The sequence below is a fragment of the Moschus berezovskii genome, chromosome 9 (assembly GCF_049115385.1).
Source record: "Moschus berezovskii isolate FMDL1 chromosome 9, NW_MosBer_1.0, whole genome shotgun sequence".
Lineage (NCBI taxonomy): Eukaryota > Metazoa > Chordata > Mammalia > Artiodactyla > Moschidae > Moschus > Moschus berezovskii.
Window position 1 is genome coordinate 107,655,468 of NC_142468.1, and position 22,510 is coordinate 107,677,977.

The following is a 22,510-nucleotide window of genomic DNA, read 5'->3' on the forward strand; positions in this document are numbered from 1 at the left end:
AACTGATGCTTTTGAACTGTGGTGTTGGATAAGACCTTTGAGAGTTCCTTGTACTGCAAGGAGACCCAACCAGTCCATCCTAAAAGAAATCAGTCCTGAATATTGATTGAAAGGACTGATGCTGAATCTGAAACTCCAATACTTGACCACCTGATGCTTTGGAAAAGACCCTGATTCTGGGAAAGATTGAGGGCAGGAGGAAAAGGGGACGACAAGGATGAGATGGTTGGATGGCATTACCGACTTGATGGTCATGAGTTTGTGTAAGCTCCAGGAGTTAGTGATGGACTTCGAAGCCTCGGGTGCTGCAGTCCATGGCATTGCAAAGAGTTGAACCGGACTGAGAGACTGAACTGAGCTGAATGAAGATAATGGCGAACTTCAGAAGATCCATGCAGGCATTGCACTCAGTGCCCCCCACCCTGCAGCAGGCCACCACCAACCCACGCCTCCCCCGGAAACTCTTGGACACTTACAGGCAAGTCCAGATCAGTCTCTTGTGGGGTCACTGCTCCTTTCTCCTGGGTCCTGGTGTACAAGGTTCTGTTGCGCCCTCCAAGACTCTATTTCTCCAGCCCTGTGTAAGTTCTGGCAGCTCTGTATTGGGGTTAATGGCGACCTCCTATAAGAGGGCTTATGCCACTCCCAGGTCCGTTGCACCCAGAGCCCTGCCCCTGCGGCAGGACACTACCGCCCGGTACCTCCGCAGGAGACACTCAAGCACAGTTCCTGCTCAGTTTCTGCAGGGTCTCTGGTTCCTGGTGCGCACACGGTTTGTTTGAGCCCTCTGAGCATCTTTGGACAGGATATGTCTCTGTAAAGACATATACATTTATTTCTGCTAGGTAAACACCTAGAAATGGAATTGAAGGATAGTTGTATGTTTAATTAAAAAAAGAAAACAGTTTTAAGAAACTGCTAAGCTGTTTTTGAAGGTGGTTTAGTCATTTAACATTCCCAGTAGTTGAGTTTGAGGGTTCCAGTTTCTGTATATCCTCTCCAGCACTTGGTATGGTCAGATCTTTTTAATTTTTGAAATCCTAATGTGTAAATCCTGGGTGTTCACTGGAAGGACTGATGCTAAAGCTGAAACTGCAATACTTTGGCCACCTCATGCGAAGAGTTGACTCACTGGAAAAGACTCTGATGCTGGGAAAGGTTGGGGGCGGGAGGAGAAGGAGACAACAGAGAATGAGATGGCTGGATGGCATCACCGACTCTGTGGACATGAGTTTGAGTGAACTCTGGGAGTTGGTGATGGACAGGGAGGCCTGGCGTGCTGTGATTCACGGGGTCGCGGAGAGTCGGACACGACTGAGCGACTGAACTGAACTGAAATGAATGTGTGAATAGGCACCAAATTATGGTTTTACTTGAACATTTCCTAATTGTTAATGATGGTGAGCATTTTTTCAAGTGACTATTTGTCATCTTCTTTGATGATATGCACGTTCAAATCCTGTTTACCCACTAAAATAAAAAGTGGGTTATTTGCTTTCTTATAATTGAGTTTAGGTGGATACTTAATCTATTCTGGATGCAAGGACTTTAGCAGATATGCAATTCTCAATATTCTCTCCCAGTCTGTGGCTTAACTTTTTGTTCTCTGTGTCTTTCAAATAGCAGATGTTCTTGATTTGATGCAATCCAGTTTACCTTTTCATTTCTTTTTAATGGAATGTGCTTTTGGTGTTGTTTCTAAGGAATTTCTAATTTTCTCATGTGTTTCCCTCTAGAAGTTTTATTGTCTTGTTTGTATTTAGGTCTAGAAATACATTTTCAGGAATTTTAATATATGGTGCAGTTCACTTCAGTTCAGTTCAGTCACTCAGTCGTGTCTGACTTTTTGCAACCCCATGAATCACACACAGCACACCAGGCCTCCCTGTCCATCACCAACTCCCGGAGTTCACTCAAACACATGTCCATCGAGTTGGTAATGCCATCCAGCCATCTCATTCTCTGTCGTCCCCTTCTCCTCCTGCCCCCAATCCCTCCCAGGATCAGAGTCTTTTCCAATGAGTCAAGTATTGGAGTTTCAGCTTTAACATCCAATGTCCTTCCGATGAACACCCAGGACTGATCTCTTTAGAATGGACTGGTTGGATCTCCTTGCAGTCCAAGGGACTCTCAAGAGTCTTCTCCAACACCACAGTTCAAAAGCATCAGTTCTTCGGTGCTCAGTTTTCTTCACAGTCCAACTCTCACATCCCTACATGACCACTGGAATAACCATAGCCTTGACTAGACGGACCTTGGTTGGCAAAGTAATGTCTCTGCTTTTTAATATACTATCAAGGTTGGTCATAACTTTCCTTCCAAGGAGTAAGCGTCTTTTAATTTCACGGCTGCAATCAGCATCTGCAGTGATCTTGGAGCCCAAAAAATAAACTCTGACACTGTTTCCACTGTTTTCCCCATCTATTTTCCATGAAGTGATGGGACCAGATGTCATGATCTTAGTTTTCTGAATGTTGAACTTTAAGCCAACTTTTTCACTCTCCTCTTTCACTTTCATCAAGAGGCTTTTGAGTTCCTCTTAACTTTCTGCCATAAGGGTGGTGTCATCTGCATATCTGAGGTTATTGATATTTCTCCCAGCAATCTTGATTCCAGCTTGTGCTTCTTCCAGCCCAGCGTTCCTCATGATGTACTCTGCATAGAAGTTAAGTAAGCAGGGTGACAATATACAACCTTGACGCACTCCTTTTCCTATTTGGAACCAGTCTGTTGTTCCATGACCAGTTCTAACTGTTGCTTCCTGACCTGCATACAGGTTTCTCAAGAGGCAGGTCAGGTGGTCTGGTATTCCCATCTCTTTCAGAATTTTCCACAGTTTATTGTGATCCACACAGTCAAAGGCTTTGGCATAGTCAATGAAGCAGAAATAGATGTTTTTCTGGAACTCTCTTGCTTTCTCCATGATCCAGCAGATTTTTTTTTTTTTTTTTGCCAGGAGGGAAAAAGAGCGCTCCTTTATTCCCTGTGGGGGAATAAAGATTGCTGGGGAGCAGCTGGCACCTTCTCTGAGGGCCGGCTCTGTCTGACGCCCCCCACAAGGCCAGGGGGTGGTGGGGGCATGGCTGGCCCCACAGGCAGGACAGGTCCAGGGAGGGGCTACTGTCTCTTCCTTAAATCTTCTCCAGGTAGGAGCCAGGGACAAAGCCACGCTGCCCGTTCCGTTGTACTGTCCACCAGCCATCCTCCCCTTCCAGGATGACCTCCAGGATGTCCCCCGCAGAGATGTTCAGCTCGTCGGAGTTCTGGGCTGTGTAGTTATAGAGCGCCCTATAGTCCTGGCCTGGCATGGTGGGGGGCCCTGGCGCCTCCTGCACAGCGATGGCAGCGTAGACACCCTCATTCCGGTCAGGGGTAGGAGTCAAGGTCTCTGTGGAGGCTGCAGAGGCCGCTGACAGTGTGGTCTTGGGACTTCCATGCAGCAGCCCAGAAAACCTCTTTATCACACCACAGGACGGCTGGACACCAGGGCTGCTGGACAGCGGGGCCACCTCGCGATTGTAGTAGTTCTGGTAAGGCACCGGCGCTGGGGGCTCGGTGCCCGTGCTCTTGGCCTGGATGAAGCCGTCAATGTCGGCATCCACGCTGCAGCCTTCCAGTGTCACCCGCACCTCTTCGTAGTGCTCATCGTCCTTGACACACTGCATGGAGAGCTGATTGCAGTGCACCCACAGGGAGTTGCGGAGGATGGTCAGCCGGTCAAACTCCTGCAGCTGGAAGGCCTCACAGGTGGCCCGGTGCTCCTGCTCCCACTCACTCCGCACCCTCTCCAGCTGCTCGATGTTCTGCCTGGCAATTTGATCTCTGGTTCCTCTGCCTTTTCTAAAACCAACTTGAACATCTGGAAGTTCATGGTTCACATATTGCTTAAGCCTGGCTTGAAGAATTTTGAGCATTATTTTACTAGTGTGTGAGATGAGTGCAATTGTGCGGTAGTTTGAGCATTCTTTGGCGTTGCCTTTTTTTGGAATTAGAATAAAAACTGACCTTTTCCAGTCCTGTGGCCACTGCTGAGTTTTCCAAATTTGCTGGCATATTGGGTGCAGCACTTTCACGGCATCATCTTTCAGGATTTGAAATAGCTCAACTGGAATTCCATTACCTCCAGTAGCTTTGTTCGTAGTGATGCTTTCTAAGGCCCACTTAACTTCACATTCCAGGATGTCTGGCTCTAGGTGAGTGACCACACCATCGTGATTATCTTGGTTGTGAAGATCTTTTTTGTACAGTTCTTCTGTGTATTCTTGCCACCTCTTCTTAATATCTTCTGCTTCTGCTAGGTCCACACTATTTCTGTCCTTTATCAAGCCCATCCTTGCATGAAATATTCCCTTGGTAACTCTAATTTTCTTTTTTTTTATGTAGGCTAATTACTTTATAATATTATATTGGTTGGTTTTGCCATACATTGACATGAATCCACCCCAGGTGTACATGTGTTCCCCTTCTTGAACCCCCCTCCCTCCTCCCTCCTCCCCAGATACTCCGTCTGGGTCATCCCCGTGCACCAGCCCCGAGCATCCTGTGTCATACGTCGAAACTGGACTGGTGATTCGTTTCACATGTGATAATATACATGTTTCAATGTCATTCTCCCTTATCATCCCACCCTCACCCTCTCCCACAGAGTCCCAAAGACTGTTTTATACACCTGTATCTCTTTTGCTGTCTCGTATACAGGGTTAAGGTTACCCTCTTTCTAAATTCCATATATATGCGTTAGTATAGTGTATTGATGTTTTTCTTTCTGGCTTACTTCACTCTGCACAATAGGCTCCAATTTCATCCACCTCATTAGAACTGATTCAAATGTATTCTTTTTAATGGCTGAGTAATACTCCCAAGGAAATAAAAAAGAGTCAGTATGCAATGAATAGTGCAATAGATGAGATCAGGAACACTCTGGAGGGAACAAACAGTAGAATAACGGAGGTATCTCTAATTTTCTTGAAGAGATCTCTAGTCTTTCCTATTCTGTTTTTTTCCTCTATTTCTTTGCATTGATCGCTGAGGAAGGCTTTCTGATCTCTCCTTGCTGTTTTTTGGAACTCTGCATTCAGATGCTTATATCTTTTCTTTTCTCCTTTGCTTTTTGCTTCTCTTCTTTTCACAGCTATTTGTAAGGCCTCCCCAGACAGCCATTTTGGTTTTTTGCATTTCTTTTCCATAGGGACGGTCTTGATCCCATCTCCTGTACAATATCACGAACCTCCATCCATAGTTCATCAGGCACTCTATCTATCAGATCTAGTCCCTTAAATCTATTTCTCACTTCCATTGTATAATCATAAGGGATTTGATTTTGGTCGTACCTGAATGGTCTAGTGGTTTTCCCTACTTTCTTCAATTTAAATCTGAATTTGGCAATAAGGAGTTCATGATCTGAGCCACAGTCAGCTCATGGTCTTGTTTTCACTGACTGTATAGAGCTTCTCCATCTTTGGCTTCAAAGAATATAATCAGTCTGATTTCAACATTGACCATCTGGGGATGTCCATGTGTAGAATCGTCTCTTGTGTTGTTGGAAGAGGGTGTTTGCTATGACCAGTGTGTTCTCTTGGCAGAACTCTATTAGCCTTTGCCCTGCTTCATTCTGTGCTCCAAGGCCAAATTTGCCTGTTACTCCAGGTGTTTCTTGACTTCCTACTTTTGCATTCCAGTCCCCTATAATGAAAAGGACATCTTTTTTGGGTGTTAGTTCTAAAAGGTCTTGTAGGTCTTCATAGAACGGTTCAACTTCGGCTTCTTCAGCATTACTGGTTGGGGCATAGGCTTGGATTACTGTAATATTGAATGGTTTGCCTTGGAAACGAACAGAGATCATTCTGTTGTTTTTGAGATTACATCCAAGTACTGCATTTCGGATTCTTTTGTTGACCATGGTGGCTACTCCATTTCTTCTAAGGGATTCCTGCCCACAGTAGTAGATATAATGGTCATCTGAGTTAAATTCACCCATTCCAGTCCATTTTAGTTCACTGATTCCTAGAATGTCGATGTTCACTCTTGCCATCTCCTCTCTCACCACTTCCAATTTGCCTTGATTCATGGACCTGACATTCCAGATTCCTATGCAATCTTGCTCTTTATAGCATCAGACCTTGCTTCTATCACCAGTGACATCCACAACTGGGTATTGTTTTTGCTTTGGCTCCATCCCTTCATTCTTTCTGGATTTATTTCTCCACTGATCTCCAGTAGCATACTGGGCACCTACCAACCTGGGGAGTTCCTCATTCAGTATCCTATCATTTTGCTTTTCATACTGTTCATGGGGTTCTCAAGGCAAGAATACTGAAATGGTTTGCCATTCCCTATGAAATCATTCAAGCACCATTTGTTGAAATGATTATTCTTTCCCCATTGAATTACCTTTGCATCTTTTTCTAAAACCAATTGACCACACTCATGTAGTTCTATTTCTGGAAGCTCTACTATGTTCCATTGATCTATTTGTCTATCTTGGCTCCAATACTATACTTTCTTGATCTCTGTTGTTTTATAAATTTAGAAGTAAGGTAGTGAAAGTCCTTCATATTTGTTGTTTCTCAAAGTTGCTCTTCTTCTGGTAAGTCCTTTGCATTTTCATATGAGTTTTAAAGTCATCTTGTCAAAGTCAACAAAAATGTCCATTGGGATTGTGTTGAATCTGTGAGTTTATTTGGGGATAGTTATTTTTCCTTGTTAATGTTTTATTCCATTTTTAGTTTATTTAAATACTCTATTTTGTGTTATGTATCTGGTAATTCCTAGGACTCTAATTGTGCTGACAGTTGTTTCTGCTGATTCTCATTCATGATAGTTTAAGTAATGATGCACCTTTGGAGTTTGAATCCGTGTTCTGTGGTGCTTTGTCTTTGACAATCTTTTGAGCTTGAGCTGATGACATTTCTCTCCACAGTTAATCTGAGTTTGCTTCTAACTGGTACTCCACGTAGTTACCAATCTTTGTTAAGTTAATGTTCTGCCTATTTTTCTTCCCTAAATTACTTTGGTGGTACAAGTTGAAATTTTAAACCCTTGTGAGGGCAAGCATGGGATCACATGTGCTTGGAGAGATTTTCCCCCTCCTGAGTACAGACTAAGACAGACAAATTTTCTTATCATCTTCGTCAGCAAGCCAACTTCAGTATTCCATTCTTCCACTGACTGTACAGTCCTGATGCAACCTGGTCTTTACATGAGGCTCTCAGTTCCAACTTCCACTTTCTCTTCCTGGCTCCTGTGTGGCGGTCAGAAGTGAGGCTCTTTATTATCAAGATGGGCAAAGATAGACACGTTGACTGTTGCAGCTACTTATCACCTAGTTTCCCTCATCTTCTTCCCTTTTGCTCCTGATCTCTCCTGATTGTTTTTTTTCCCTTCGGGCTAAGTTCTGCATTTCAGTGGGGGACAGTTACATCTTATTCAGCATTTCTTTGGTATTTTCTTTTTGTGTCGGAAAGGATTTTACTTTTTTAATGCTATCTAGCGTATCTTCATATACTAAATAAAGTAGAAAGAGGTTAGTTCCCTCCCCCTCCCTCCATTTAGTATCCAAATTAATGCTGGATTGATTACTAGATCCACATGAGAGGCGTCCAGATGTCATACAATCATGAGGTACTGCAAGGGACAAGGGGCATCCCGCTACATGGGGGGAGGGTTGTTGACACAGGTGTTCTCATTTATTTTCTTGCTTTCAATGTTTTGTAGCGTATGGAGGTGTATGTGCATGTGGCTATATGGATTTATGTTTAAATTAACCCTCATAAAATAGACATGACTTAAAAATATTCCTGCAAATAAACTATGGACTGTGACAACATTAACTGTGCAAGCACATGGAAACAGCAAGAGACAGGCAGAGCGAACACTCCTGCACCTAGGATGAGATCTTCATCAGCCTCATTTTGAATCACTACCAGAATTTAAGATCATTTTTTATTTTTTTAATTTCATTTTCTGTGAAGTTTGGATTGATATAATTGCTAGGTCTATAAAATCCTGTTGTACCTGGTTTTCTGTTTACTCTCATCAGCAGTGATATCATGTAGAGGAGTTAGAATATAGCGAATCAGTCTTCCTGAGTTTGAATTCTGGGGCCACACCCTTCTAACTCTAAGACTTTAGCACATTTCTTAACCCAAGTGCCTTAGATTTAATCACCTCTAGTAATATCTACCTCACAGGTCTCTCATGAGGATGAATGAAGATGCATGGAGTGCTTACACAAATAAGCTCTTGCAATAACCTAGCATGTAGCAGATTTAAAAAGAGTGACCCTCCCCTCTGTCTTACTGTTACAGATGAGTTAGGAAGCACAGATAAGAACTTGTAAGTAAAGTTGCATTGTAAAGGGTGAAGTGATGTAGCAAAACAAAGAATTATGAAGGTAACTCTCTAAACCAGGAGCCTTCCCCTGGAGTACATCAGAGTCGTAGAAGGGAGAGGAACTTAGCAGGACAATGTTTAGGAAGTTTGGGGACAGAGTTCATGTCACAATTTGGACTTTTTTTCCCTTTGGTAAAGCCATTTTTTAATTTTTAAGGTTTTTTATTGAAGTATAGTTAATTTAGAATGTTTCAGATGAGAAATTTTCTATTTTAAACTCATAAAATAGGTGGCTACCTCTACCTATAATTATCTTCCAAACATTCCAGTATTCTGGCACTTAGGCAGCTGTGTTTTTATTGTTTCCCTGACTCTGACTGCTGTGTGGCTGGGAACAAGCCTCCTACCATCTCTGTGTTTCTCTTCCTTCTCCACATGTGTGGAAAGAAGATCCCAGAATCTTTCCTGAGTGAATCTCGTGTTTCAGCTGAAGGATAAATATCTTTTTCCCTTTGGCAGTTGCCAGTGACACAAGCTTGTCTGTTGAAAGAGGCAGTCTTCCATGTGGTGTGCAGCTACGCTGTGTCGGAGGCCTCTTTATGGTACGTCCTTTGCCAGGGCTAGGCAGCTCCTGCTGCTCGTGGGATGTTATTGCTTATCCAAGGCAAGCCTGGCTCCTGCCTTTTCCCTGTGAAATGCTTCTGCCTGTGGCCGCACATCGAAGAGGCAGGATGTTCTTTTCACCGCTCACCACACTGACTGTCTTTAACAGGGCGTCTGCACTTCCATTGGGCTGCTGACAGACACACAGCTGGCTCCTTCTAAGTGTCTGTCTTTTGTTGAAAAAGATCATCATCTACAGTCTTTGATACAAACGAAAGGGAAAAAAAAGCAAAATATATGTGATTCATGGGGTCGCGGAGAGTCGGACACGACTGAGCGACTGAACTGAACTGAACTGAACTGAACAGGCTAGGGTATTTTAATTATGTAGATTATTCTCAGGTCAAGATTCTGCCCATAAACTCAAAGGAAACTAATTAAAATAATGCCATAGTATCTTTTAATGTACTTATCTGACTATTGTGTTTCTTAGTGGTTACTATCTTTATCTTCTGAGAAAATGGTGAAGATGTGAAGAAAAGGAGAGAAAAGAACTACAGAGCCTTCAGGAGAAAAGAAAGATCAAAAAGTGAGCTTTCCTTGTCTTCAGTTCAGTTCAGTTCAGTAGCTCAGTCGTGTCCGACTCTTTGCGACCCCATGAATCATCTTACATACCTTTATAGGCCTGGCAAGGTTCCTGGCTGGCCCTCTGTGAGAGTGTGCAAGGTTCCATTTGGGGAAGGAAGGAGACACACTATTTCTTTTCCTCTTTGCAGAGACTGCAGCAGGCGCTTAGAGCTCGCCCACGTCTAGCTGTGTGACACTAAATAGGTGACTCCGTTTTTCATTCCTCAGTCTCCTCATCTCTCAAATGGGAGTCATAATGGCGTCTTCCTCATGCCACGGTGGTTTCCAGGTGGCACTAGTGGTAAAGAATAGAATAAAGTGGTCATTAATTGTGCAACAGCCACAAAACTAGACACTTTATACACAAAGTCTAATTTGGACCTCCCACCTACCATGGCATGTATGCATGAGTGCTGGCTGCCAGTGCAGGCGACATCAGAGATTCAAGTTTGATCCCTGGGTGGGAAAGATCCCCTGGAGAAGGAAACAGCAACACACTCCAGTATTCTTGCCTGGGAAATCCCATGGACAGAGGAGCCTGGCAGGTTATAGTCCATGGGGTCACAAAAGCATCGATACAACTTAGCAACTTAACAACAACAATAATAATACCACCACCTTCTGGTGGTGTCCTCTAATTGCAGGCTAACAGGGTGTTGCCAGGAGAAATTAATGTCTTCTCAAGTGTAGAGTTGGAATCCTGACTTCCAAAGGGGCAATAATGTCTCAGTCACACACTGTTGACTTGCTGTGATGAGTATGGTGTAACTGACTTCAGGATTCTACAATCCACTTACTAGAATGACTTAGGATGATACATTTTGTGCTTACGTTAAAAAAATCAAAGTGCTTGAAGAGAAATAGATTTCCCTTTGCTTCTCAGCCCAAAATACAGATAGAAATAAAAAAATCCTTCAAAACATCTAGAGATTGCTTTGCTTGGTATGATGAGCACCAGTAAGTATCAAGATGTGCTTAAGGATTCTATCACCAGCATTATAAGGTTTGAATTAATTGAAGAGGCTTTCCAACCTGTGAGAAAGCACTATACCTCTTAAAACAAGAGAACACTCTAAAAGCATTACAACACTATGCAAGAAATTCCAAAAAAATAGTCTCTGGCCCCAGCTGACTTTTGTTTTTTTGTTTCTGATGTTTGCGTTACAATGAAAGCTTTCCTTCCAGATAGGATGAACATGATGGTTGCCAGTTAACTGACCTGATCATTTATCTTTAATGTCTGGATGAGATGTGTCACTGGCTGAGCAATGCAGCCCCTTGGCAGAGCTGCCCAGGCCCCCAGGGAGCACTGTCAGCAGCTGCTATTACTAATTTAGTTGGCATCTTGCATTGTGTTCAAAGATCATCAGGATTCAGTGCTGTGGGATTATAAAATCCTCAGACAGGAGGGGGCCACTCACAGAGCCTCAGCCACAGTCCGAGACTCTGTCATATTGTGTTACAAGGATACAAGAGAAACAGCTCTAGCATTTGAAAGTAGGGTGCAGCATAATTACAGGCAATTAACTAAGGACTCCTTGGGCAGCAGCTCAACTTGAGACTGTATCTGACAGGCCTTTAGGGCCAGAGAGATGGGGAGAGACCTTATTTTAGCTGGGTTAAGGAAGAAAATGTCAAAGGTTGCAGCTGATAGGAGTACATCATGTATAATGAGGATTGAAACGCTTCTACTTCTGTCTTTGAAACTGTATGAAGCAATCACTTTCAACTACTTTGTACTGTTGGTCTGGGTGGGGTTCCTTTTTCATGTCCTCTTACAGGACTGGAGACAATGGTAAAGGGAAGGCAGTGCATTTGCAACTTTCAGGTGCAATCCCTGGTTCTCTACAAAACAAAAAGAAACGTTTTTAGATGATGATTTGGCATGTTCTTTCTAGGGCACAACTCATTGCTAAACTTGGACATACTTCCTAGATATGAATGCACAGTGAATGCCTTTCCAGACCTCTTTCTTTCCTCTGCTGCTCGGGGTGAATATTAACTTTATAAAGAAATCAACACTTGTATTTGCTATGTATCCTGATTTCAGATAAAATGCAAGCAATTCATTCTGGAAATCTAGGATTTGTTTTCTTATATATTAGCTCTAGCCTGGTGAAAATGCTTTGCATGACAACAGAAATGTACTGTTAGGCTGAGGGAAAGTGTTTTTTAATATTAGATAGACTGCTGATCTTCCTGTAACTTTGAGGATTAAATGTTTGTGCACAGAATGGCTTCTATTAACTAAGGTGGGATTATTTCAGGAAAAACCCTATCTTTCAAAGGAAGAATGAGGATAAAATTATGAAGAAAGAATTATGTAGGAATGAGAAAAAATTATGTAGGCTCATGAGAAATTAGGGTACCAGTTCTGTGCAAATGTCAGTGAATACTCAATGAATGTATTTTACAATAGCGAGCACTGCAGGAAGTAGTCCTGGGAGGGATAGAAGACACTAAGGGATCATTCTAAAAGCCCAAGACAAATAACTTTGCTGCACACATAGGTTTTACCTACTGTTCACTGGCAGTGTTTTATTTGTAATGGGTATATGCCGTCTCCATCTGTTATGTCACTGGGCTACTGGAAGATTGTCTTTAGATTAACCTCAAGCTAATCCCAGGCACAATCTCACCTATCTCTTTTTTACCTTCAAGGTGGGGTTTTCTATTTACCTAGGAATCTTCAGACTCTGGTATTTGACTCTGGCCCTGTAGTCTCTCCTCTTGCCCCTGAGAGGAAGTGAGACTCTAATTACTGGGGGCAGTCGGCGTCTGCATTTTCTAAGCGCTTATCTGGACCCTGCAAGCGCTTGCCCTCTGGCTCATTCTCTAAAGGTGCTGGATGAAGTTACTTAGGTATTAACTCTCTGCTCTCCTCCTTCCTTCTCTGCCTCCTACCGTTCCCTCTCTCCCTTTTCTATTTTGTTAGTGGGGAGGATCACTGATTTTTTTTTTTTTAATGTGAAAGTTGCTCAGTTGTGTCTGACTCTTTGCAACCCCGTGGACTATACAGTCCATGGAATTGTCCAGGCCAGAATACTGGAGTGGGTGGCCAGCCCCTTTTCCAGGGGATCCTCCCAACACAGGAATCAAACCTAGGTCTCCCACATTGGAGGCGGATTCTTTACCAGCTGAGCCACAGGTGAAGCCCTTTAAAAAAAAATTATTTTTAATTGATTGATGACTGGTTTACAATATTGGTTTGATTTCTGGTATACATCAACATGAATTAACCATAGGTGTACATATGTCCCCTCCCTCTTGAATCTCCATCCGTGAGATAAATGGAGGGAGTAACATGGGTGCATATACACTAATGTGTGTATCTGTAATACGCTAACTGTCCTTTTTAGAGTAGGACTGACATATATACACTCACAGTGGTAAAGAATCCACCTGCCAGTGCAGGAGACACAGAGATGCAGGTTCAATCCCTGGGTCAGGAAGATCCCCTGGAGAAGGGAATGGCAAGCCACTCCTGTATTCTTGCCTGGAAAATTCCATGGACAGTGGAGCCTGGCAGGCTACAGTCCGTGAAGTCTGGTCAGACACGACTGAGTAACGGAACACACACACACACACACGTAAAACAGATGGCTAATGGCGAGCTGCTGCACAGCACGAGGAGCTCCGCCTGGTGCACTGTGATGTCCTGGAGGGGTGAGGCGGGGAGGGTGAGGAGGGGCGCTGAAGAGGGAGGGGACACACTCAGCCTGGTGCACTGTGATGTCCTGGAGGGGTGAGGCGGGGAGGGTGAGGAGGGGCGCTGAAGAGGGAGGGGACACACTCAGCCTGGTGCACTGTGATGTCCTGGAGGGGTGAGGCGGGGAGGGTGAGGAGGGGCGCTGAAGAGGGAGGGGACACACTCAGCCTGGTGCACTGTGATGTCCTGGAGGGGTGAGGCGGGGAGGGTGAGGAGGGGCGCTGAAGAGGGAGGGGACACACTCAGCCTGGTGCACTGTGATGTCCTGGAGGGGTGAGGTGGGGAGGGTGAGGAGGGGCGCTGAAGAGGGAGGGAACATACTCAGCTTGGTGCACTGTGATGTCCTGGAGGGGTGAGGTGGGGAGGGTGAGGAGGGGCGCTGAAGAGGGAGGGGACACACTCAGCCTGGTCCACTGTGATGTCCTGGAGGGGTGAGGCGGGGAGGGTGAGGAGGGGCGCTGAAGAGGGAGGGGACACACTCGTACTCATGGCCTATTCACCTTGTGGTATGGCAGAAACTAACACACCAGGGTGAATTATCCTCCAGAAAAAGAAAGCTTACACATTATAGGTCAAAATGTGTTGTGGCAACAAACTCCCTCGATGTGATTTTCTTGCTTAGTAGAAGGACCAGGTTTTCAGGTGTGACTTGGGTTGGATGTTGCTTGAAATCAGTTCTGATACCAAGTTTCTGGAGGAAAGAAAGAGGAGCCGAGTGTAGAGGGCACACAGACTGGGAGGCAGCAGGCCGGCTGCACTCAGGGAGCTCTCCTCCCATGGGCAACCACTGTGCGAAGCTGGGACAGTCGTTCCGCCTCGGGCCTGGGCGTTTCTACCTGCAGTACGAGTGAGCGCCTGAGATTTCTGGGAACCCTGTACTTTCTCCCCTGTCCTCAAGGCCTACCGTTCTCTGTACTGGTTGAAATGGATTTACCTGGACTTCTGAATTTTCAGCTCCCCTGTCCCCATCCCTCTTCCTTTTCGCTTTAGGCAAGCACCCATCTTCACCTTTGTTTCTGTTTTGTAGGGTCCATTATTTCACAACAGGGGAAAGGAGAATCAGAAGGGTTAAGTGATTTTCTTAAGGCTGCACAGTTAGTAACTAAGAACCTAAATGCACCTTTAGGGTTGGGCCTCTCTTTCTACTAGAGTTCAGTTCAGTTCAGTCGCCCAGTCGTGTCCGACTCTTTGTGACCCCATGAATCGCAGCACGCCAGGCCTCCCTGCCCATCACCAACCCCCGGAGTTCACTCAAACTCATGTCCATCGAGTCGGTGATGCCATCCAGCCATCTCATCCTCTGTCGTCCCCTTCTCCTGCCTTCAATCTTTTCCAGCATTGGGTCTTTTCCAGTGAGTCAGTTCTCCACATCAGGTGGCCAAGGTATTGGAGTTTCAGCTTCAGCATCAGTGCTCCCAATGAATATTCAGGACTGATTTCCTTTAGGAAAGATCTTACGTGTCCATAATTCTCTCTTGCTGTCTCCTTGTGATTCTTCTGACAGATAGTAAGAAGCCTTCAGAAACAAGAGATAGGTTACAGGCAATCAGCTTGTACTTTTATCTCCGAACACAAGGACAGGGCGGGAGGGGGCTGGGCTGTGAGTGCTGTGCCGAGGCTCCTCCTGCTGGGACGGGGGAAAGAAGCTGTCTTGGGCAGCCTGAGCGGGTTCTGGGAATGCTGCTTGTCTCAGAAACAGGGGTGAGAGTGAGGCTAGGTGTTTAATGAATAGAATTTCATTGGGGAAGGCAGTGGGAAACAGCAACAATTGTGACCACCACCCAAACCCACATTCGAGGCTCTGCTCCAAATGCGAGCTGGGTGGCGTTGAGCACGTGACGGCACGAACCTCTTTGGGCCTGAGTTACTTATAAAATAAGCATCTGTTGAGTATCAGTGTCAATAATTGGAGAAGGCAATGGCACCCCACTCCAGTACTCTTATCTGGAAAATCCCATGGACAGAGGATCCTGGCACTCTGCAGTCCACGGGGTTGCAAAGAGTCGGACATGACTGAGTGATTAACACAACAATGTCAGTAATAATAAAGAATAGGCTTCAAGAAAGGCTGGTTATAGCGTGTGGGTTTGATAGTTGTGGCTCCTGGGCTCTAGAGCACAGGCTCAAAAGCTGTGGCACACGGGCTTAGTTGCTCCCCAGCATGTGGGATCTTCCTGGGTCAGGGATTGAACCTGCATCTCCTGCATTGGTAGGAGGATTCTTTACCACTGAGCCACCAGAGAAGCACCCTCCCTTTCTGGTTCTATATAGAACTGCATTGCATTTATAACTAAATTAAAATAATTAAATAAATAGACACTTTCCTGGCTGTTGCTTGTCCTACTAAGGCAGGCTGGGAGTTAGGACCAACCTGGCAGTTTACAGAGATCAATCAGTTTCTCAGTTTTATTTTTTCTTTTACACCATGCAAAGGTAATTTAGTGAGTTTCTAATTGCAATCTATTTAATTACAATGCATGCAGATGTAAAATCAAGTGCTAACACAGGTTGCAATGAGATCATCATGTCAAAAAATGGTTGTGTGTCTGTGATGGCGGAGTTAGAGGCTGGAGGAACCCTCAGAGATCATTTAGCTTGCTGTCCGATTGCAGGGCCTTCACAGTGCACTTATGTAATGTTTTGTGTACATCTCCTGTGATTTTTACATCACAAAAAGGGAGAAGGGATTGACAGAAATATTTATTCTTTAGCCACCAGCCACAAGCTCTGATCTGGGAAGACGACAAAGATGGTTTCACTTCATCTGCCCAGGAGCCCTAGGAGGGAGGTACATACTTTATTCTTATATGTAGATCAGTTCTCAATGCTCAGAGAAATGATTTTTTCCAAAGGGTCACAGCTCATAGGTGGTATACGGATGAGCTGGTATGGATGGTCACTCTCGGCGCCCTAGAAAGTCAGCAGCTCTTTTTTTAATGGGGGGAGAACAGAAGATCCAAAGAGTGACTTGGCCAAGGCTCAGTGACAGGATGTGAGATGTGGAGGGGTGTTGGAGGTTATGGAGCTCAACTTGCTTCTTCTCTGAGTTATGCAATCAAGGTTTGGAGAAGATGGGTTGAGCTTAAGGCCCATTGGTTAAAACTATGAAGCCTGTATCCCTTTCCTCCTTCTTCCTACCCTTACCCCACCTCTTTCCTTGCTCCCTTTCCCCTCCAGCCCTCCACCCTTCCCTCCCTCTTCCCCTCTCTCTTCCCCTCTCTCTCCCCCTCCCTCCCTCTCCCATCCCCTCCCTCTTCCTCTCCCTCTTCACCTCTCCCTTCCCCTCCCTGCCTCTCCCCCTCCCTCTCTCTCCCCCTCCCTCTCTCTCCCCCTCCCTCTCTCTTCCCCTCCATCTCCCTCCCCCTCCCCCTTCCCCTCCCTCTCTCTTCCCCTCCCCCTTCCCCTCCCTCTCTCTTCCCCTCCCTCTCTCTCCCCCTCCCTCTCTTCCCCTCCCTGTCCCCCTCTCCCCCTCTTTTTCCTTTCCTCCCCCTCCTTTTCTCACCCCCGCAATGGCTCCAATGTTCCAGCTCAAACAGCCTCCCCTCTGCTTTCCTGGACAACCCCCGTGTCAGAAGTCACCTCTGCGTGATTAGCTATGCTGGCCCGACTGGTGCCTCTAAGGAAGGCAGGGTGGTAAGTGACGGAGATCTGGCTTTCTCTCTCTGTAAGAACTCTGCTGCTCTTCTGGTGCCTAGGAACTTGTTTCCACAATCTAGGAAAATGTGACTATCCCCTAGGTGCAGAGCTGGAATGACTCTATAAGCTACAGCTGCGTCCACTCTAAGGCAGAACCTCAGGCGCCTGAGCAGAGTTACAAGATGTTTTGCAAAACTAAATGTAATTCCAGTCCTGTTTGAGTAGAAGTTTGTTTGTGAATAATACTTTGATTGCTGGTGGTCCTCAAACTAGCTCACATGTGAATCTAGAGGGCCTGGAAATACTCAAGATACCTTGGCCCTGATCACAGAGATTCTGACTCAGGAGGTCTGGGTTCGGGCCGAGAATTCCCATTTCTCCTTGGTCTCTGGGTGATCTCAGGCAGTGCCGCATCCCAGGAGCCCTGATGCATTCATGCACTTCCCTAAAGCCAGCTGGGCCTCTGTGTGCCGGCAGGCTCAGGACATGACAAACCTAAATATTTGAACATGGCTGTGCTTTTTTAAAAAGGGTTTTCAGTTTTCAGCAAAATGTAATTTATGAAGAAAGTACTAAGGAGTTCTCCCAGTTTGTCCATCTGTTGCCAATTTATTTTCTTTTCCCTTGTAAACAATTGTAGGTTCTACAATTTGTTATGATGTATAAATTTGGATTTATGATGGGTGAAATCCCGTCCTCTGAAATATGACAATTGCCCAACAGCGTAACACTTGAACAGGCAGGACTTTGCTTACATGGACGGGTTCCCCTTTTCAGTGGCTGTTCACTGATGACAAGGTGTGAGATGATCTTGGCAGTGAAACTAAGAAACACACCGTGAAAGAATGACTAACTGATCAAAAGAATCCAAGGCTGAAGTGAGGAAACCACCTTTTAAACTGCAGCTTCTCCTTGATTTAATTTGCAGGAGCACTGCCACACATTTACAGCGTAAAAACCGTGGAGGGGAAGGAGGCAGTACGTTGTTTTCCCTACACCCCGGAGATAATTGTCCATGCTGACTTGTGACTTATTGCTTTCACTGAAATCTTAGGGAGGAGGAAGGTATTCAGGAGAACAGAAAAAGAATCTGAAGCATGTACTTTTTGAATGCTGGAATAGAATGAAACAGCATGAAAAGGACTCTTGACAGCTCTCATGATTAAATTCGATAAGCAATTTGGTAAATCTTAGAATATTTACTTGGGGAATTTACCATAAAAAAGCGTACTTCTTTGAGGCCTGAAAAGATCTGATTTTCCTGCAGAAAATGATGTGGTTCTTCGGGAAAGTGGAGAAACCTGTAGAAAGTTGACTGGCTGTGAAGCCCCCACCAGCTGTCTTGCACCCAGGCCCACCCAGAGGCTTTCTCTGCTTGCTTGAATTACATCACTGAGTTTCTAGTTGTGCTTTTCTCACCCCAAAAGGAAAAAATTGGAAAATGAATGTTTCATGCTTCTTCTTTTATAGTCTGCTATTTTGGGAGGTATTCGAGGCTGTCTTTGAAACATTTTATTTGAATTGTTTTTTCATGCAAATGTTTGCTCTCCACCTAATTTTGGTAATTTTTTTGCAATGCCCTTTCCCAGAAGAAAACCAAAAATAAGGGCTGGTGTCACCGTGTAAAAGCTTGTTACTCAAATGCCCTAATAGTCCTTAATCCAATTCTCCCATATCAGAGAACTATAGCTGCTACTCCTGTTGAAAAGAGTATTTTCTCTGCTTCTGACAGATTTTCCCCTTATTGCCTTGATCCTAAGCCCTGCAATTATGGTTAAGTGTCTTGACTTTATGATACCTGAACATAAATGGTTCTTAAACAACTAGGTATTCTTTTGGCAATTCATTGTTTTGTCTTCTTCTTTCTCATGATAGTTATATAAAAAGATTTTCAAATTTTAATGGCTATGACAAAATCTATTCCTCAAAGCTGAATAATTAAAATTTTTTCTCATGTTCATGATGTTTTTCCAGTTGTTATTCTATTTAATCAGAAGACATTCCCAAGAGTGAGATTATTCGCTTGAAGGGTATCATTTTTTTAAGCTCTTGAAACAGTTTGTCAGATACATTCCAACATGCAACTACAGTCTCACTATGATTGTGTTGGAATTTGGCGTTATTATTTAAGTTTTCTTGGTGATCTTAGTAGGAAAAAATGGTATCTATTATTTTTACATTTTCATATCTTTCATAACTGGTATGGTGATACATTTTGTAATACATTTATGTGCCATTTGTATCTATCATTAAAAAATGACACTATATATTGGTGAATACTGGTTAAGTGAATATTAGTTTAATTTACTGAGTTTACTGGAAATATTCTAGACATGGGAAGAATAGGTGGAGGGAGAGACGAAGAAAAAGAAGGGGCCTGGGGAAGAAGAGAGAGTGCGTGTTCTAACAATAGTCATTGGCAGTGCTTGACCTTGCTCATATATGGGCCCATCTTATAAAACCTGTCCTGATTTAAAATTAGACTACCATGAGGGACAGTCCAAATACACCAGTTTCAGGAACCAAAACCTTCTGTTTAACTATTCTTTGCTTCTTTGTTATGAATGTGTTTAGTGATACCATATGTTCCTCTCCCTTTGAGACGGGCATTTTGCCATGTGTATAATGCTTTGTGACTATTAATTACTCTGTATGAAATAAGTTATTATTACTGTCCTTCTCTTCTATGATGATTCCTGCTCTCCAGGAGAGGTGGGTTTTCATCGTGTTTATCTTTAAACAGGCTGCTTTTCATTTTGAGACTTAGGTGCGGTGGCAGGTCATGCAGTCATAGTGAGCTTTCGTGGTAACCCAGCTTTCTGGGGTCTGAATAGTTTGGAGGAGATATTCGCCACCGGTGACACTCTTGGAAGACTCGAACCTGCTGCATGGCTTCTGCTCTGATTGGGGACATTGAGTGTCTCCTGTGTGCCTTCTTTTTTATGGCCACTGCCAGTGAGGATCCACAGAGATGAACAGTCTAGTTCTCTGCCTCTTGGCCTTTAAGTGCAGGTTCATCTCTATTTTTCTAGGGTCTGATACTGATGGATGATCTTAAGCTATTTCCCAGAGACAGATGGGAAACAAATTAGGAAGGTATCCTTTTTTTTTTTTTTGCTGTGTGGTTGTTTGCATGTGTGGATGACTGTGTGTATCCATATGACAAACACAAACACACATAACCACTCACACAGGCATCTAAAACTATGGAATCTGGGTATCATAAGGGAGCTCAGAGATCATTTTTTTTTCAGGAAACAGTTTAAGAGGGTTAGGTGACTCCACACAACGCGTTGGTAGCAGAGACAGCACTGAAATCGAATTCTCAATTCCTAAATCACCCATCGAAGAAGGCAATGGCACCCCACTCCAGTACTCTTGCCTAGAAAATCCCATGGATGGAGGAGCCTGGTAGGCTGCAGTCCGTGTGGTCGCTAAGGGTCGGACACGACTGAGCGACTTCACTTTCACTTTCACACATGGGAGAAGGAAATGGCAACCCACTGCAGTGTTCTTGCCTGGAGAATCCCAGGGACGGGGGAGCCTGGTGGGCTTCCGTCTATGGGGTCACACAGAGTCGGACACGACTGAAGTGACGCAGCAGCAGCAGCAGCAAATCACCCATACTTCTCTCTTTTGTATGTATGCTGTGTCACCTCTGTCTGCCTCCAAAGGATGCTCCTTTCCTGATAATTCTGTTTGAGAAGTAGAGAAAAAGTAACAACTGTAGATGGTCATTCACTTAAAAATTATCACAGATTCTCCGAAATTAGCAGTTAAGTTGCAGAGGGACTGGGAGAAATTCTTTTATGTCGGAAGTTCCTCCTAGAGATCTTCAATTAGTTATTTCTACCACTACCTCTAGGTGGCACTGTTTCCTCGTTAACACTTGTGAGCAAGTTCACACCATGCTTTCCTTATACTACCTGCTAGCACGATGCTGGGAAAGATTGAAGGCAGGAGGAGAGGGGGAGGACAGAGGACGAGATGGTTGGATGGCATCACCGACTCGATGGCCATGAGTTTGAGCAAGCTCCGGGAATTGCAGATGGACAGGGAAGCCTGGGGTGCTGCACTCCATGTGGTCGCAAAGAGTCCCACCCGGCGGAGCGACTGAACTGAGAATGGTGGAGGTGAGGCTGAAGATTGTACTTAAGTCTTCAGTGAAAGGTAGAGGAATAACTAAAAGTGTCTGCAGCCGGCAGAGTCAATCTACCCTGGGTTTCGTCCTGCGACTGGACAAAGGGCTCTAGAACCTGGGAGGTGCTAAATTAGAGAAACTGAGGTGGTAGAACGTGTCCGTCTGGGGAGTGTATGGGGAGACATGCTTAAGTTGAAGGGATCCAGAGAAATCACGTTCGAAGTATGGGGCATATGGGAATTAAAAGCCCCAAACATGAAACAGTTAAAGGGCAAAAAGAAGATCGGAGGCTACATGAAAGCTTCTTGCAAGAAAGACAAAAAACAGCTGGGACCCCAGAAATGTGCCTGTGAAGATGAGGAAGAAGGGAGCGTCTCGGGGATGGAGAAGAACACTGGGATTTGGGGAGAATCTAGTTATACAGAGGAAATGGATGTGAAGAACTAACCTTGGCTTCTAGTTTTGAGTCTTTGTGTAAACTGAGAGGAGATGGAGAGTAAGCAGAGACAAATGTCCCTCGGCAGTGGGAGATTTTTTTGGGAAAAATCTCTTTGCAAGAGTTGTTAACAGTGCATCATGGAATCAGGAGAACTTGGGGGACCTGGTCCAGGAGAATGTATTAACCACTGGTGTGAGTTTTAGTAAGACAGAAAGGAGAACTGTGAATAAGGATAAATGGTTCTTCAGTTTTCTCACTGCACATTTAAAGCCTACCCTCTCCTTGCCAACATTACCTATAAAGTGATGCATAGTCACTTCTTTAAGTTGCACTTCTTGATATGTGTTTACACATAACACAGAAAGAAGATACTGTATGAGTTCAGCTCCTTATTGCTCTTTTCCCATCAGGAAATGATTCTTCTTACCAGAAGGGAATTTCAGTAAACATCCTTCACTGGGGGAAGATCACCTATCTTTGCTTGCAGCAAGGGCTCAGAGGAGAGAGGCAGGGAGCTACAGCATCCCCAGCATGGCCGGCACCTGGCGCAGTGGTGAGTAAACAAAGCCTCCAGCAGAAATCAGTGACGCTACTGTATGCTGAGCAAATGTAAGCAAAGACCAAGATTTCGTTACAAGTAAGGAGTTTCCCTGGAGAAATTGAACTTTTCAGAGAGTATGGCACAGAACTTTCCCTTAGGTGAAGGGCAGGCCTGGCAATAGTTCCAGAGGGAGGAGGGGCTGAGCACTGTACCTAGAATTACAACTGTGTTCTTTCATGCATATATATTATGGAGAGTTTCAATCCTCTATTAAAATAGACTGGTATACTCTTAGCTCAGCTTCAGCAATGATCAACTCATGGCCAATTTTGTTTCAGTTGTCTTCTCTTTGTTCTCATATTATTATTATTTTAAATTGTATTTGTTTAACTTTGGCTGTGCTGGGTCTTCGTTGCTGCACAGGCTTTTCTCTAGTTGTGGTGAGCAGGAGCTACTCTCCAGCTGACGATGTGCGGGCTTCTT

General features: G+C 44.5%; 1 pseudogene; it reads right to left on the reverse strand.

Annotated features, from left to right (window-relative positions):
* Positions 1–2,959: 2,959 nt before the first annotated feature.
* Positions 2,960–14,272, reverse strand: LOC148776997 (proline-serine-threonine phosphatase-interacting protein 1 pseudogene; annotated as a pseudogene).
* Positions 14,273–22,510: the final 8,238 nt, after the last annotated feature.